This window comes from Tiliqua scincoides, chromosome 8, assembly GCF_035046505.1.
Source record: "Tiliqua scincoides isolate rTilSci1 chromosome 8, rTilSci1.hap2, whole genome shotgun sequence".
Classification (NCBI taxonomy): domain Eukaryota; kingdom Metazoa; phylum Chordata; class Lepidosauria; order Squamata; family Scincidae; genus Tiliqua; species Tiliqua scincoides.
In genome coordinates, this window is record NC_089828.1 from 52,893,486 (window position 1) to 52,909,846 (window position 16,361).

General features: G+C 45.3%; 1 protein-coding gene across 2 annotated transcripts in view; it reads left to right on the top strand.

The window, feature by feature from the left end:
• CUEDC1 (CUE domain containing 1) overlaps nucleotides 1–8,345 on the top strand; it is a 93,724-nt gene extending 85,379 nt beyond the window's left edge. For both annotated transcript variants that reach the window (XM_066635944.1, XM_066635945.1), the window contains one exon: nucleotides 885–8,345. The gene's annotated coding sequence lies outside the window, so the exon portion shown is untranslated. The remainder of the gene's footprint in view (nucleotides 1–884) is intronic.
• The last annotated feature ends 8,016 nt before the right edge of the window (nucleotides 8,346–16,361 follow it).

Consider the following 16,361-nt stretch of genomic DNA (forward strand, 5'->3'; position numbering starts at 1 on the left):
TGGGGTGCAATGTTTATAGAGTCCTTTCTTTTCATTCCTGTGAATTCTGTGTCAGTGAGAATAGTGCAATGGGAGGCCCTGTAGCTCAACAGCTGGGTACATCCTTTGCATACAGAATGTCCCAGGCTCAGCCCATGGCGTTTTAGAAGAATTTTGGGTAAAAGGATTGGCAGAGACCCTGGAGAACTATAGCCAGTCAAAGGAGACAGGACTGGGCATGGCGGACCAATGTTCTGAATCAGGATAAGGTTACCTCATGTTTTTATGTTAATATTTCACTGGGGCCACAGCTTAGTGGCTGATCACCTACTTGGAATGACATAGGTTGCAGGTTTTTCAATAGCTGCCATGATCTCCAAGCAGGTCAATTCTGGGCTACTTGGACCAATGGTCTAAGATGTATATGAGGGCCTATTGTTTTGGGTAGAGCATCTAATTGAAAACCAGTCTGAGGTTCAGTCCTTGGCATCTCCAGCTGAAAGAATTGGGTAGCAGGTGAAAAAGAGACTCCTAACTGAAACCCTGGAGAGCTGCTACCCATCAGCATAGATACTACTGAGCTAGATGGACCACAGGTCTGACTTTGTGCAAAGCAACTGTGTGTTCATAGGGTCCAAGGTTTCAGCCATAGCTTCCTTGGTTAAAAGGAGCAAGCTGTAGGTGATGAGAGAGACCCATGCCTGAGACCCTTGAAAACTTCAGCCAATCAGAGTCAACAATACTAGTCAAAGTGGACCAATGTTCAGGATAAGTCAGCAGGATAAGTCTGATCTGAGTTAACACCCCACATAAAAGAAGCTAGCTCCATTTGTAAACTGTTCACATGTTTTCCTTTCCTTTTAAGAGCTTGAGCTGGTCATTTTTTGCCTTTTATTTTTTTAAAGGTGAGAATTGGCAAATGTCTGAGAAGGAAGATACTACTTGGACTTGTTCCTCGTTCTTGCCGTGGAATTGTTGGACTCTTTCCAAAGTACAAGCAGTCTAGCATCAGGCACAATTTTTTCTTACCAACGGGTATGAGAACACTTGCATTTTTTTCCCCTTCAGTCTAAGGAAACCAGCCACAAATGGGGGGGAAAAAACAACAAAAGAAGATAAAATTTAACAACTGATCTGAATTTTTCTACACAAATCTTTGCGGTTGGAAAATGGATTTCCGGCTCCCAGAGATGGGTCAAGGTTAACATGAGGCTTTTCAGATGTATGAATGAACAAGTGTGATGCCATTCAAAACTGGTTTCTGTCCTGGCATTTTTAAACCATATCTCTTTAAATAACGTATAGATTTGACCTTCATCCAGGTACAGGATGGCCTCCGAATTTCATTGTATTGTTTTATTATTATAAGTACTATTGCTGCTAATAGAGATAAGCCTGAATTGAGATGTTTGGTTGTCATAATCAGAATGATATATGTTTTTCCCCCCACATAAAGGCATTTCTGCCAGTCCCCTTCCTAGAATTGTTTCACAATCAATCAGCCCCCTGTATTGAACCTTTACTTTTAAAACATAGATGTGAAATTGGTGTCTGCCCAGGTGAAGCCATTTTCTCCTCAATGCTCTGGTGTGACCCCTTTTCTAACTTTGTATTTCTGTATTGCTGGAAAAAAAAGATTGAAAAATGTGTGTTTGAAGGGTTATATTCTATTGATTGTCCCCTTTGTGTTTCTCCAAATTAAGTCCTTCATCTTTTGCAGCACTTGTGTGAGAGCCACTTCCCTGCAGCTTTGTCTCACATTGCTGAGGTTGAAATCCCAGCACTAAGTGATGCGTGACTGGGCACAATTGGCTCCACCTATGCGATGCCGTTCTTCAAACATTGTCTCAAGAGTGTGTATTAAAAAACCTCATGTGAAGGGATTGTTAAAATAAGGGCCCTGAAGGACTGGGGAATTGGACTTTAACTCTCTTTTAACTCTCTGCACCCAATTTATATGTGATCCTCCCTATCAACCATGACTTCTTGGAAGCAACCATTTTGTCATGGGAGCCTACACTGGAAACAAAATGGTGGCCATGGTGCAGTATTAAGAGCACTTGCTTTGCATGCAGAATGTCCCAGGTTCAATCCCCTTTTATCCCTCCAAATAAAAGGGTTTTAAGTTGGAGGTGATGAGGGACACCTCTTTCTGAGATCTTGGAGAGCCACAGCAAGAGAGCAGGTGGATTAATGGTCTGACTTGGGATAAGATAGCTGTGGAGAGGTCATAACTCACATGCTTTGCATGCAGAAGTCCCCAACATCTTAAGTGAAAAAGGATTCCCAGCCTAAAACCTTGAAGAGGTGTCACCAATCAAAGCTTTTAATATATACCTTTGATTGGAGAATGGAGCTAACCCCAAGGTTGTGAGTTCAAAGAATACTGTGGCTATTTGAAGACAAATTCTTATTTGAAGACCAGTTCCTTTTAAAGACAAATCCATGAAGTATAGTTTATCAATCGCTCTCAATAGCCACAAGAATAAAATGGGTGTTCAGAGCTGTGTCAACCTCCCTTTAGTGGGGCTAGATGCTGTTAAGCTGATTTGCAGGTTTTCTGAAAAGAAAAAGGCTGTAGCTCATTGCTAGATCTCATGCTTTGCATATACAAGGTCACAGATTCATTTTCTGTCATCTTCAGTTTAGGGCTGTCAGTGACAGCCTGTCAAAAAGCATTTAGAAAATTAGCTAATCAATTGCTTTAACTATTTGGCCAAGTCCGCAGAGATTTGCATAAGAATATGCATCCTTCTGAAGAAGTAGAGGCCAACTTTGTTTTAAAACTATAAACAGCTGCCTCCATCTTAGAAGAGACATTCCCTCCTAATGTGTGAGAGAAAAGGGAATACCTCTTCTAAAATGGTAACTGCCATCTTTGGTTTTTATAAATATTAAAAATAATAAATAGTATTTTTTAAAAATGCATTGCCCAATTAATCTGGGGTGTTTTTCTAGTTGATTTTTAATGTATTTTTTACCTGAATTCAGGCCACTGCAGACACTCGCCTTTAAGTCAACCCCACAAATAAGTCGAGGGCAGGTTTTGCGCCAACAATCATGGAATTTTCTATGAACCTCAGATAAGTTGGGGGTTAAACTTAGGGGGGTGTCTGACTATAGTTTTGTCTGATTTTACCTGAGGCCAGATCCTGAAAAATAACCTACCACTAATTGTTACCTAAGAACTGTAGTCTCTAATTTATTAAAAACATAATAAAAGATCATAAGATACATTTTTATTCTTTTTTAAATTCTGGTCTTCACCACCTTTTTGTAAACACTATCAGAGTAAGTGCACTGTAAACTATATACCAGTAAAATAGTGGCTCCCAACCTGGTATTCATATACTCCCAGGGACACTCAACAGGACCTTTAGGGGTACTTGAAAAAGAATGGCAGAAAAAGGCAGACTGTGCTCCAGAATGCCTTGCAAGGACCAGCAAGGCAGGAAGGGAAGTAGCTAGTTGACTGTGAAAGCCCCGCCAATAGCTAGTTTTTGGTCATCAATTCATGTATGAACCAGTGATTGAAAACCAGCACAGTAAAAAAGCTGAAACATAATATGGAAAGTGATCAATCACCCAAAATTTCTCAGCACACTTCTGGTGCAAAACAGTGCAAAGGCAGAGTCTTCTGTTCCTCAAACAGATAAAAAGAGAAAATGCTGTGATGAATACATGAAGTCTGGGCTTTCATATGGAGGAGATGAATGCTTGTATTATTAATTACAAACATTTTGCCAATATAAAGGGTACAATTTATGGAAATGGGCTGCCAAGAGATATGCGTGAAAAAGGTTGGGAACCACTGCAGGAGATCCATGAATCGTGGACATGAGGAGAACCATGAATCAAAGACTCCGTTAAGGTGTCTGGTGTGTTAAGCCAGAGCCTCTACATACAACCCATAACACATAACTGAGAGTGTGCAATTCAATTCACAGCAGAGAAATGAGATATTTGCAACCCTTTTTACTCAGAAGTAGACCCACTGCTTTCCATGGGTGTTATTCTTAAGTAATGGTGCACTGAATTGTAGCCTGGGAAGGAGGGTCCCATCCTGGTGTTTCAAAAAAACAGACCTGCTTTGCAAGCATTTGCAAAGCAGAACCAGGCTGCAGCAGAAGGAAGGAGAATAAAAGGTTAACTTTGGCTGGAATGTCCAGTAATTTAGAATTTATTGCTGCTCTACCCTTTGGAGGATCTTCAGAAGCAAAGCAAGGGAAAGGCCTCTGAGGGCCCAATCCTATCCAACTTTCCAATGCAGCCACAATGCAGCCCCACAGTAAGGAACAAAGCATTCTAAATTTTGATTGCAAATCGTGTTGATATGCCAATAAAGGTTTCAGGACAGAACAGAACAAAGCATCCCTTATTTTGAGGAGGCATGGTGTCTGGCTTCGCAACACAGGATGCAGTGTATGCCCCATTGGCATGGCTGAATCAACGCTGGGAAGTTGGATAGGATTGGCCCCAAGTCCTTTTGTCCCTGGAGTGTCCCACAGTTATCCTTCAGTGATGCTTAGAGCATTGGTGCAGCTAAGGATCTGGCACCCAGGGGCAGAAAATTTTTTAACAATCCCCACACGACAAAATCAAATGTAACACACACACCGTCACATATAATCGTGTCTTGGAAATGCAGGATCTTAACGTTTTTTTTTTTTTGCCACAGGTCTGCTGTTGGGGGCACAGGTGCCTTTGTGGGGCTGGGACCTGGCAGTTATGCTGGATCCCAACTCCATTCCCTGAGCAGTGCAGAGCAGCTTCAAGCTGCTCCACTCTCCTCGGACTTGTACCACCTCAGGTGGTGGCGCTAGTTGCATAAAGGCTGCAGTGGCTTACCCCGTAAGGTAAGGGGAAGAGTTTCTCCTGACCTTTGGCTGAGCCACTGTGGTGCCCTATCTCTTGCTAGATACAGCTCAAGCCACCTGGCTTGCCTGTTCCAGTGCAAGATAGGATTGCACCCTAAGTTGCCCCTACTGGAGTCAAGAAACAGGTGAAAGGAAGAGGAATAGCTGAAGGGTGTAAAGCTAACTCTGCCAAGGCCTCTGTTTCTGTCCAGTGTTGGAAAGGAAGGGGTTAAAGAAGCCTTTGCCGTGTGTTGGCTTCTGAGGCAAATGGTGCCTGGATCCAATTTTGTTCATCCTTCAGACCTTTTTTACCTTCTCCACACTAGGCCTGGCCCTGATTAAAGAAATCTTAGTCTATGACCATTTGATTGATTGATTAATCAGTGTACATTTCCACATGAGTATAAACAGTAGTTCTGAAGCAAGAAGCATGCTTTCTTCATGTTTAGATGTGGCATACGTGTTGTGGTAGCAGGCAGTTCTTAGAAAAAGCGCTCCCTGCTGTTTGAGAGAAAATGGGACATGCTTATCTAAGAAGAGGTACTCTGTGCCATGTGGGGGAATATTGCATCTTAGGAGAGGCGTTCTCTACTACATGAGATGACGGGGAATACTTCATCTTAGAAGAGGTATTCCCTTCTGTAGGAGAGAGAATGGAGAATACCCAGGATTATGATTTTCTGCTGTACAGCAGTCTTTATCAGTGCTTGCATTAAACACTGAATTTTCTTAAAAAGACATCTGCTGCCCAATTTAATATTAATAACCCCAATTTAATATTTAGGGTTTTTTTCCTAATTGATTCACCTAATCAATGAGTTAAACAGTACAGTCCTGCTTACTGCCTGCCAAAATTTGAAATTGACTGTCCTCTTGCCGTTCAAAAGTGTTGTTGCCAGTGCAGGTCTGAAAAAGAAATCTGTTGATCCAAACTGTTGTCAGAAGTGAGCTAGTTTTTAGTTTCTGTTACTTTAAAAGAGAGAGAGAAAGAGAGATCAATGAGTCTTTAGAAGGGAGGGGGAAGCCTGAATGAAGGCTTGTGTTCTCTCCCGGTCGAAAGTGATTCCAAGTGACATCAGTATAAGAAAAAAGTTCAGCTTCTTGGAATCAGCTGCCGCCCTTGTGCATATGAGATCCAAGTTTTCATGTTGGAAGGAGGGGAAGAATATTACTTAAGGAACCCCAAAGCTGAAACATAGCCAGGTATTAACAGTTCTGCTATGAAAAACCTATAAGCTCTGTAGATCTCTGCAGATACTTCTGGAGAGGAACCCCTCACCCTATTCTCCCATGAGTGACTGTAGTTGCTGAGCGCAAAGCTGGAGGGTGAGCATTGGAAACAAGCTACAGCACAAGGAGAAAGTGTGTGTGTGTGGGCAGAGGTGTGTGTTTCCTTCTCTGTTAGTCCCTGCTAGCTTAATAAGCACCCCGCTGTTTCTCCTTCCTCATCCAGAGCCTCTCTCCAAATGCTTGGACAGAACTCAAAAGTCTGGAATGGGATCCGCTTGTCTGAACGTTCCAAAGTTTTGTGGCCGCATGCAGGCAGAGCTTTTTAAACTTTCCGTGAACGGTTTTAAAAGGTCCAAACAGAAGCTAATACAAAACTCCTCCAGCCAGGGCTCCAGAGAGACGGCTTGCTTAGAAGGCAGTTGGAATAGAAGCGACTTTGTGGACAGTTGTGGTGGGAGGCGGGTGCACATTGAGGGCACCAGTCTTTGCACAAAGTACGTGTGGTATTTGTTTTACGAGTGTACAGTGTTGTAAAGACAGGCAGATGGATGCAACCCCTTGCTCTGACCCAAGAAAATAGGCCCACCTGTTTTGAGTTAAATGTAAAAGAAGGGGTTTACTGGGTGGTTGTAAAATGAGTCGGCCACATCCTTCCACCCTCAGGACAAATTCTTGTGTCTTTAACATCCTAGTCAGCAACTAGTTTGGAAAGGAGTTGGAGGGGTGGGTGACCAAGAGACCTCAATGACTGTGCCAAAGTGATCTGTCACAGTATCCAATGGCTGCAGCCTCTACTCCCCCCGCCCCGTGGGGGGGGGGCAGGTAACAGGCTATCGGAGGGTTGCAGGGAGGTGGCTATGGCCCAGGTGAGCCTTACCAACATCCTGTACCAGATTCTTCTAGCCCGTGCTTCTTCTGAGCTCTTAGCTCACTTGCTACTCTTTCCTCACTGTTAATCCCTTCTGGATTCAAGCATTGTCTCACCTTCTGTGTTTTCCATTCCATGTTGCTTTTAATAGGAAACAATATTAAGACTATTTTTAAATGCTGTATGGCCCTTGCTGGGATTAAGGTATCATTTCTGCATACAAATGGGAATTTGAGTCTGCTTGTTCCCTTTGCTCAATCTCCTACAAGCTACAGAAATCCCCTACAGCCTTCACAAGAAGTACTAGGTTGTTTACGGGAAGGGATGAGGAACCAAAGACATGGAAACCCACCATCACTGCTGTTGAAAAATATTGCAGCCACAAAGGAGGACACAGCTGTGGCTTTTCATCTCTCCTCTTCAGGGCTGACACATCCATGAGGCCACCTCCATCCACCCATTTATCTTCACTGCCTTTCCTTCTTCCACTCCCTGGATTGGAAAAGGAAGAGGGCATGGAGCAGAAAGGAAGTGTGGAGGAGAGCGGCTAGAACATCAGAAATACATATTCATACCACGCACAGTTAATTTTATGGGTCTCCCTCCTAGGATGACTATATGAAACCTCCATGTTCAAGTGCAGTCTAGCTCAGAATATCAGTTACTGGGGCGAGGACTGTTGCCTCCCTGCCTTGCTTCTGGGCTTTCGTGGGGCATCTGGTTGGCCACTGTGGGAAGTGAGATACTGGACCTTTGATCGTCTAATGAATCTGGGTCTCTTCCTTTCATAGCCAACATTCTTCCCAGTTGATTGCAGCAACACTGATGTTCTTGATTCCCAACCCCAAATGCTGCAATCCTATATACACTTTCCTGGAAGTAAGCCCCACTGAACTCCTGAGTAAACATGTTTAGGATGGCACCATAAGCTGTTCAACACCTCTGTGCCACTGTTAGGACTTTAATCTTGGTGGAACAAGGAGTTCTCCACCATTCCTTGGTGTGGTTTCCTCACAAGATCAAGTAGCACAAACATCCATAAGGTGAGAAAGCAATAGGGCGCTGGGCAGAAATGGAATAGTTTGAAATCTTGCAGCTGAACCTCTCAGGCGTCCATCAACCAACCCAAACCATGGAAAATATTCCAGCGAAAGGAAAATCAAGGACATTCCCTCCCAGTGTTCTTTTTTTTTTTTTAATTGGATGAAAACATGTTTTATTGGGCTCCAAGACGGGCTCCGAAGCAGATGGTGTTTTCTCTATCAAACAATGTAGAAATCCTCAATAACATTTGTATTGTTTTCTCTAAAAAAAAAAGAATCAACAAAAGTTTTATAAAAAGGAGTCAAACTGACAACAAAAAAGAGACTTCTGTGACATTTTGTGTTTGTTGCTGTTTTAGAATTTATTTCCATACATGATTTTTTCTTAAAGATGTTTAATAGTAATTCATATAATAAAAGTCATGTTGTACTCTCTTACTGCTTTGTGCTGTGATTCTCTATTAAGATTCGTTGTGCTGCCACAGTTGGGGCGCACTTGTCATGCGTTGGGCAGGCTGCAAATTGTGTGGGTGTCTCTTGGTGAGACCAAAGTTGGATTACAATTGCATGATGACTTGAAAGCTTTTGAACACTAGATAAACCAACCTTGTCCATTATATGTGTGTATAAGACACACAGAGTCGTATAACCTTAAGGGTTAGCTCTAGTGTTAACTAGGGTTTTTCTTCTGCCCTTCTTTTCCAGGAGCTCAGGACTGTATACAAGGCATCTCACAACAACCCTGAAGTGTAGTTTAGGCTGAGAGTGTATTACTGGCTGTAGGAGGCTTTGAGGTGCTTGCAAGGATTTGAAGCCAGAGCTCCGTGCTCTTAGTTAAATTTTCTACCCCCTACAACCATACCAACTCTCTAACCACTAATCATAGTGGCAGATGCTTTCATGGCCTAGAGATCACTTTGGAGAGTGTCTTGTCCCTAGTAGACTGATATATATTAGGGATGGGCAGGCTTCAGGCTTGCAAGATCCTCCAGAACCCTGAAGGGTTTCCCAGCTGAAGCTCACTTGCTTTTACACACAGAAAAAACCAGGTATCTCCAGGCAGGGCTAGGAAATCAGCCTGAATCTTTGAAGAGCTGCAGCCAGATGATTCCAAGCTAGATGGACCAGTGATCTGGTTGATACAATACAAGGCTGCTTCCTATGTTCCTTTGCACATTTTACTTTGGAGAGAAGCCGTAGCGAAGTGGTAGAGGGTCTGTTTTGCATGCAGAAGGCCCCAGATTCAGTTCCTGGTGTCTCTGGTTAAAAGGACAAGGTAGCAGATAATGGGAAAGACCTATGCCTGAAATCTTTGGAGCTGTTCCCTATCAGAGCAGACAGCAGTGGCCTAGATAGCCTGATTTGGAAAAAGGCATCTTCATATATTATCCCTCAGTATGTTTTTCTGTCCTGGAATCCTCCAGGACAGAAATTCTGCAATGTCTAAAATGCTATATTTAAATAACACACTTTAATTAAGTCTTCTGGGGGGCGGGGGGAAGATATTTCCTAGAGGAAAGTGTAGTGGACAAGCACAGAATAAAGTCTCCAGCATTCCTAATGTTGGGTTGAAAAGGGAGTCATCAAATGTTCATTTTAGATGCATGATGAGTGCTTCATGTTGGCCTGTCTGTAATTAGAGGAAACAGAAGGGATCTCTAAATCCAGCCAAATGGTATTCTTAGAATGTGTCTCATAAGAAGACCTGCGGAAACTGCGTAGGTATGAGAATGCTGTTTACTTGTTGCAATAACCTTGGTGTAGGTGTTTCAACCCATTAATCACAGGGGTGGGAGGGAGTTTAACACCCATAAAACAGTGGCAACCTGGGTGGAATGTTACATCTGATGCCATCTGGTGGACACATCTAGGAAGCACCAATTATCTTCAAGGAAAGGTGCAAAACCTCACCAGGCCTCAACAGCATTTCCAGACTATGTACAAATGTAACCAGTCACACTGCTGTAGAAGCACATTTACTATGTAGGGTCCATGGGAACTATTTGCTTTCCAGGAATGAGCTCAGGAAAAACAATTACGTGTTTGCTGTAGTAGCGTAGCTGGGGGGGTTCAAAGCACTAAGTTTTGCAGGGAGCCTGATTGTAGCATGCAAGCAGACTCCATTTGAAACCATTGAAAGGGGGGCAAAACAGAGAAATTTGCCTCTGTTTTGTCCCCCCCCCCCAACTTGGAATGGCTTCAAAAAGAGGGGCTGCTTGCATGCTGAGCTGAGGCTCCCTGCAAAACTTAGTGCTTTGCACCCCCTCTAGCTATACCATTGGTTTGCTGAAGAACATAAGAAAAGCCCTGTTGTCTCAGGGCAAAGGTCTGTCTAATCCAGCAGCCTGTTTGCAGCTGCTGTTGGGAACCCCACAAACAGGATTGCTCCTCTGCAAATGGTAATCAGAAGCAAACAACCAGGAGCCCAGAGGTAGCACACAGGAAAGCCAGCAAGCACCCCAGCATCTAGATAGTCCTAGCTTTTAAAACGATATCAGTGTCCTACCCACCTCCCACCAACAGTAGATTCCTTTTTGTCACCAGCTTCAAAACTCAGGCGTTCACTTGCAACACTCCTGCTGCAAAAGTGGTGCTTTCCCCTTGCACTTGAGCTGGTGGGATTTATCAGTCATCCAAAGTGAGTATCTTCTGGCCATCCATTCTCGTCAAGGTAGCCTGTAGAACAAGACGCTAAATAAAAGTTAAGAGAGAGGCGGAAAAACATTTCCTGGCTTGACATCTGCAACTGTTGTATATTACAAGGTAATTGCTCCAAAGCCTGCCGTGAAAATAACATCAAGTGCAAGCCTATTTATATTTAAAGTGGAAAACAAAGCTGAGAGTAGCTGAAGGCCTGTGGACTCTATTCTTAGCCATATGGGCACAGCTTAAGGATTTTAATTTGTGTTGAGTTGCAAGACATAGGGATTACCTGCCCCCACCTTCCTGGATGTCCCTTCTTCCAAATGGGAAGAGTTGTCAGAGTTGCCCTTCCTTCTTGTTTCAGTGCCTGGAAAATAATGTGTTGGCCCCATAGAATCAGCACAAGTGTCCATCAGTGTAACGGTTCTGATCTTGCTTCTGCAAGAAAAATATTTGGTTTTTCCACTGAAGAGAGGAAACACACTAGCCACTCTCTGTCTCAGCCTCAGTTTCTCCATCTGCAAAATGGGGATAATCTGCCCCTTTCCTGGGCTATGGGGAGACTGCACGTACCAGCAATGTGCTGAGATGAGATTGCAGTAGTGCATAGCTGGGACAATAGGGAGAACATGGGCAGCAATTCTTGGTGTGAGAAGGAAACAGTGTCTGTTTTCATCTCTGAAGTATCAGAGGTCGTGATGCAGGGGCAGTCTGTGTTTAATATTAATGCACAATCTGCAGTCTGTGTTTGTAGTTTATTCACTGTATAATTTTGGAAAGAAAATGTGTCTGTTCCCTCAGCCTTTGAGCTTAACCTCTGCCTCCAAGTGTCAAATATGGAGGTGGGTTGTGGCTATCGAATAGGGAGGGGAAAAGCATTTTTGACATAGGAAGCTGCCTTACACAGAGTCCACCCATTGATCCATGTTCTAGCTCAGCAGTTTTCAATCCGTTTCAATCAGTGCGCTGGGGCACATTGGTGTTCTGCAAATGGCCCGCAGGAGTTTAGGGGAGGGCCCTTTATTAGTGGGGCCGTTGGGGGATGTGAGCCCCCCACCAGCAGCATGGTGTGCCTTGTCAATTGTCAAAAAACTGATGGTGTGCCCTGAAAATTATCAGTGTGCCATGAGATGAAAAAGGTTGAATACTGCTGTTCTAGCTCAATATTAGCAGCACCGCAGGGTCATTCCCAACTCCTAGAGATATGAACCAGGGACAACGCATGCCTGTGGTCTCCTTAAGTTCTAAGAGGGGAGGGGGCTATGAATGGATTTGAATGCAGCTTTGCATGCAGAAGGTGGTAGCTTCAATCCAAGGTGTCCCCACAAGACTTGGAAGGGCCCGCACTTGGACCTCTGGAAAGATGTCTTCAGTTTGAGTAGGAGACACAGTGCTGAGTTGGGCTGCAATACACTTTCCTGGGAGTAAGCCCATTGAACACAATGAGACTTGCTTCTTGTGCTGTTGGGTGGATGGATCAAGGGTCTGAGGCTGCCATCCTATCCATACTTACAGGGGAGTAAGCTCCATTGGCTGTAATAGGAATTACTCCTGAGTAGACATGCATAGGATAGTGCTGTTGAGTGGATGGATCAAGGGTCTGAGGCTGCCATCCTATCCACACTTACAGGGAAGTAAGCTCCATTGGCTATAAAAGGAATTACTCCTGAGTAGATGCTAATTCTATAATGAGTTCCAGGCAAAGAAAGACCTCTGCAGCTTTCTGCCTGATCCATTATTACCACACTGGATTGCTTCTGCCTGACCCACCAAGCCATCCCTTTTCCTGCCTCGATTTACAATTGCATCTCCCTGGCGGGGAATCCATTTCGCCCATTTCGCTCTGCGGTTGCGCACTTCGACCAATCCAAAGAGATGGGAGCTGTAGTTGCACAGCAGCACTTCCGGCTCTGATTCAAGCCTCCATGTGCAGGTGGAAGCTGGGAGCAGCAATGCAAAGAGTTTCAGTCAAACTGGGTCAGACTCTTCCTTTGGTGGCAATACTAGAAAGTTCACACACACACCTTTGAATTTGCTATACTGCCACCAAAGAAAGAGTCCAAAGGGGTGTGTGTGTGAGTGTGCGTATATACATACATATAAATACAAATATATATATGCACACGCTTCTTGTTGGCATCCTTCAGTCTCGGAAGACTATGGTGTCACGCTCTGAATGGTGGTTCTGGAACAGAGTGTCCTCTCCAGTGCGCGAAGCCTGGGTAAAGTAGGTATGGAGGATAGGCTGTTACACATGCAGCAAATCCCCCCTCTCCACGTTGCTGAAATGGTCCAATGGAAAGGCAGAGGCCAATATGGTTGGTTCCAGCGGCATCGCAGGAGTTGCCAGAATGTGACTGTGTTCAGCCACGAACTGCCTCAGGGACTCCGGCTCCGGATTTTGCCTTGAGGTTGACTCCTGACGCCTTTTCCATAACTGGATGTAGCCACAAGGCAGTGGAGGTTTGGGATCAGAGTTTTCCTTCTCTCAGGTGAGCTGCCTTCCCAGGCTGACTCATCTACCCGGTGGCTGTTTAGTCGCCTCTTACGACAAGTACAGCCAAACTGAGGGCCTATTCATATCCCCAGCCCCCAGGGGGGAGATATATATATATATATATATATAAGCTTCATTTATATAAAACAATAGAGCTTTGTTGGAGATTACACACACACACACACACACACACACACACACACATGCAGAGAAGATATACACTGCTCAAAACAATAAAGGGAACACTTGAACAACACAATGTCACTCCAAGTCAATCACACTTCTGTGAAATCAAACTGTCCACCTAGGAAGCCACACCGATTGACAATCAAGTTCACATGCTGTTGCACAAATGGAGTAGACAACAGGTGGAAATCATAGGCAAGTAACAAGACACCCCCAATAAAGGAGTGGTTCTGCAGGTGGTGACCGTGGCTCAGGCAGTGCAGCTCATCCAGGATGGCACATCAATGCGAGCTGTGGCAAGAAGGTTTGCTGTGTCTGTCAGTGTAGTGTCCAGAGCTGGGGTGCCCAAACCCCGGCCCTGGGGCCACATGCGGCCCTTGAGGCCTCTCAATGTGGCCCTTAGGGAGCCCCCAGTCTCCAATGAGCCTCTGGCCCTCCGGAGATTTGTTGGAGTCCGCACTGGCCTAACGCGACTGCTCGCGTGAGCTGTAGGACGAAGCCTTCCTCCATTGCTTCCTGTTTCACATCTGTGATGCTTCAGCAGCAGCAAAGGAAAGGCAACCTTGGTTTTTGCAAGGTCTTTTATAGGCCTTGAGCTATTGCAAGACCTTCATTTGTTCATATAAGTTCATCTTTAATATATTCATTTATGTAAACTTAGGTAAATTTATTCAAATTTTAAATGTAAATTAATTCTTTTTTTCCCTGGCCCCCCAACACAGTGTCAGAGAGATGATGTGGCCCTCCTGCCAAAAACTTTGGACACCCCTGGTCCAGAGCATGGAGGCGCTACCAAGAGACAGGCCAGTACATCAGGAGACGTGGAGGAGGCTGTAGGAGGGCAACAACCCAGCATCAGGACCGCTACCTCCGCCTTCGTGCCAGGAGGAACAGGAGGAGCACTGCCAGAGCCCTGCAAAATGACCTCCAGCAGGCCACAAATGTGCATGTGTCTGCTCAAATGGTCAGAGACAGACTCCATGAGGGTGGTATGAGGGCCCGACGTCCACAGGTGGGGGTTGTGCTGACAGCCCGACACCGTGCAGGACGTTTGGCATTTGCCAGAGAACACCAAGATTGGCAACCTCGCCACTGGCGCCCTGTGCTCTTCACAGATGAAAGCAGGTTCACACTGAGCACATGTGACAGATGTGACAGAGTCTGGAGACGGCAGGGAGAACGTTCTGCTGCCTGCAACATCCTCCAGCATGACCGGTTTGGCAGTGGGTCAGTAATGGTGTGGGGTGGCATTTCTTTGGGGGGCCGCACAGCCCTCCATGTGCTCGCCAGAAGTAGCCTGACTGCCATTAGGTACCGAGATGAGATCCTCAGACCCCTTGTGAGACCATATGCTGGCGCGGTTGGCCCTGGGTTCCTCCTAATGCAGGACAATGCTAGACCTCATGTGGCTGGAGTGTGTCAGCAGTTCCTGCAAGATGAAGGCATTGATGCTATGGACTGGCCCGCCCGTTCCCCAGACCTGAATCCAATTGAGCACACATGTCTCGCTCCATCCACCAGCGCCACGTTGCACCACAGACTGTCCAGGAGTTGGCGGATGCTTTAGTCTGGGAGGCGATCCCTCAGGAGACTATCCGCCACCTCATCAGGAGCATGCCCAGGCGTTTTAGGGAGGTCATACAGGCACGTGGAGGCCACACACACTACTGAGCCTCATTTTGACTTGCTTTATGGACATTACATCGAAGTTGGATTAGCCTGTAGTGTGTTTTTCCACTTCAATTTTGAGTATGACACCAAACCCAGACCTCCATGGGTTAATAAATGTGATTTCCATTGATGATTGTTGTGTGATTTTGTTGTCAGCACATTCAACTATGTCAGGAACAAAGTATTTAATAGGAATATTTCGTTCATTCAGATCTCGGATGTGTTATTTAAGTGTTCCCTTTATTGTTTTGAGCAGCGTATATATCTTATGTGTTCATGTGTTGCCGACATTCAGTCTCGAAAGACTCTGGTATCGTGCTCTGAAAGGTGGTTCTGGAACAGCGTCTAGTGTGGCTGAAAAGGCCAATTCGGGAGTGACAATCCCTTCCACACTGGGAGCAAGTGCAGTCTGTCCCTGGCCTGTCTCCCTGGCTATGAGCCTTCCTTCTTTACCTCTTTGCCTCAGTCTGTTGGCCAAGTGTCTCTTCAAACTGGGAAAGGCCATGCTGCACAGCCTGCCTCCAAGCGGGCCGCTCAGAGGCCAGGGTTTCCCACTTGTTGAGGTCCACTCCTATATTATGTATGTGTATACTCAGAATATGTGTATGTGTGTGTATGTGTATGTATACAGTTCCACTGGGGGATAAGACTAGGCCCTCAGTTTGGCTGTACTTGTCGTAAGAGGCGACTGAACAGCCACCGGGTAGATGGGACTCGTCAGCCTGGGAAGGCAGCTCATCTGAGAGAAGGAAAACTCTGATCCCAAACCTCCACTGCCTTGTGGCTACATCCAGTTATGGAAAAGGCTTCAGGAGTCAACCTCGAGGCAAAATCCGGAGCCGGAGTCCCTGAGGCAGTTCATGGCTGAACACAGTCACGTTCCGGCAACTCCTGCGATACCGCTGGAACCAACCGTATTGGCCTCTGCCTTTCCATTGGACCATTTCAGCGACATGGAGAGGGGGGATTTGCTGCATGGGTAACAGCCTATCCTCCATACCTGCTTTACCCAGGCTTCGCGCACTGGAGAGGACACTCTGTTCCAGGACCACCATTCAGAGCGTGACACCATAGTCTTCCGAGACTGAAGGATGCCAACTTTTATACAGAAAGTTTGTGTGTGTGTGTGTGTGTGTACGTGTGTAAACACACACTGTGTATATTCTGAGTGGAGTTAAAAAAGTCTGAACCCGGAAGTAATACGGTGTGCCTCTCTAGTGTTCTTTATAGCTCTATGCACAACGTTATTCATAAGTCTCGCGAGATGCATAACACCATTCAACAGTCTCGCGAGATCTTCCTAACACCACGTTATTCACCGCGATCTCGCGAGATTTTCCTGGTTATCCGCACTATGCAGCAATCTCGCGAGATTGGGAGCTTCCGCT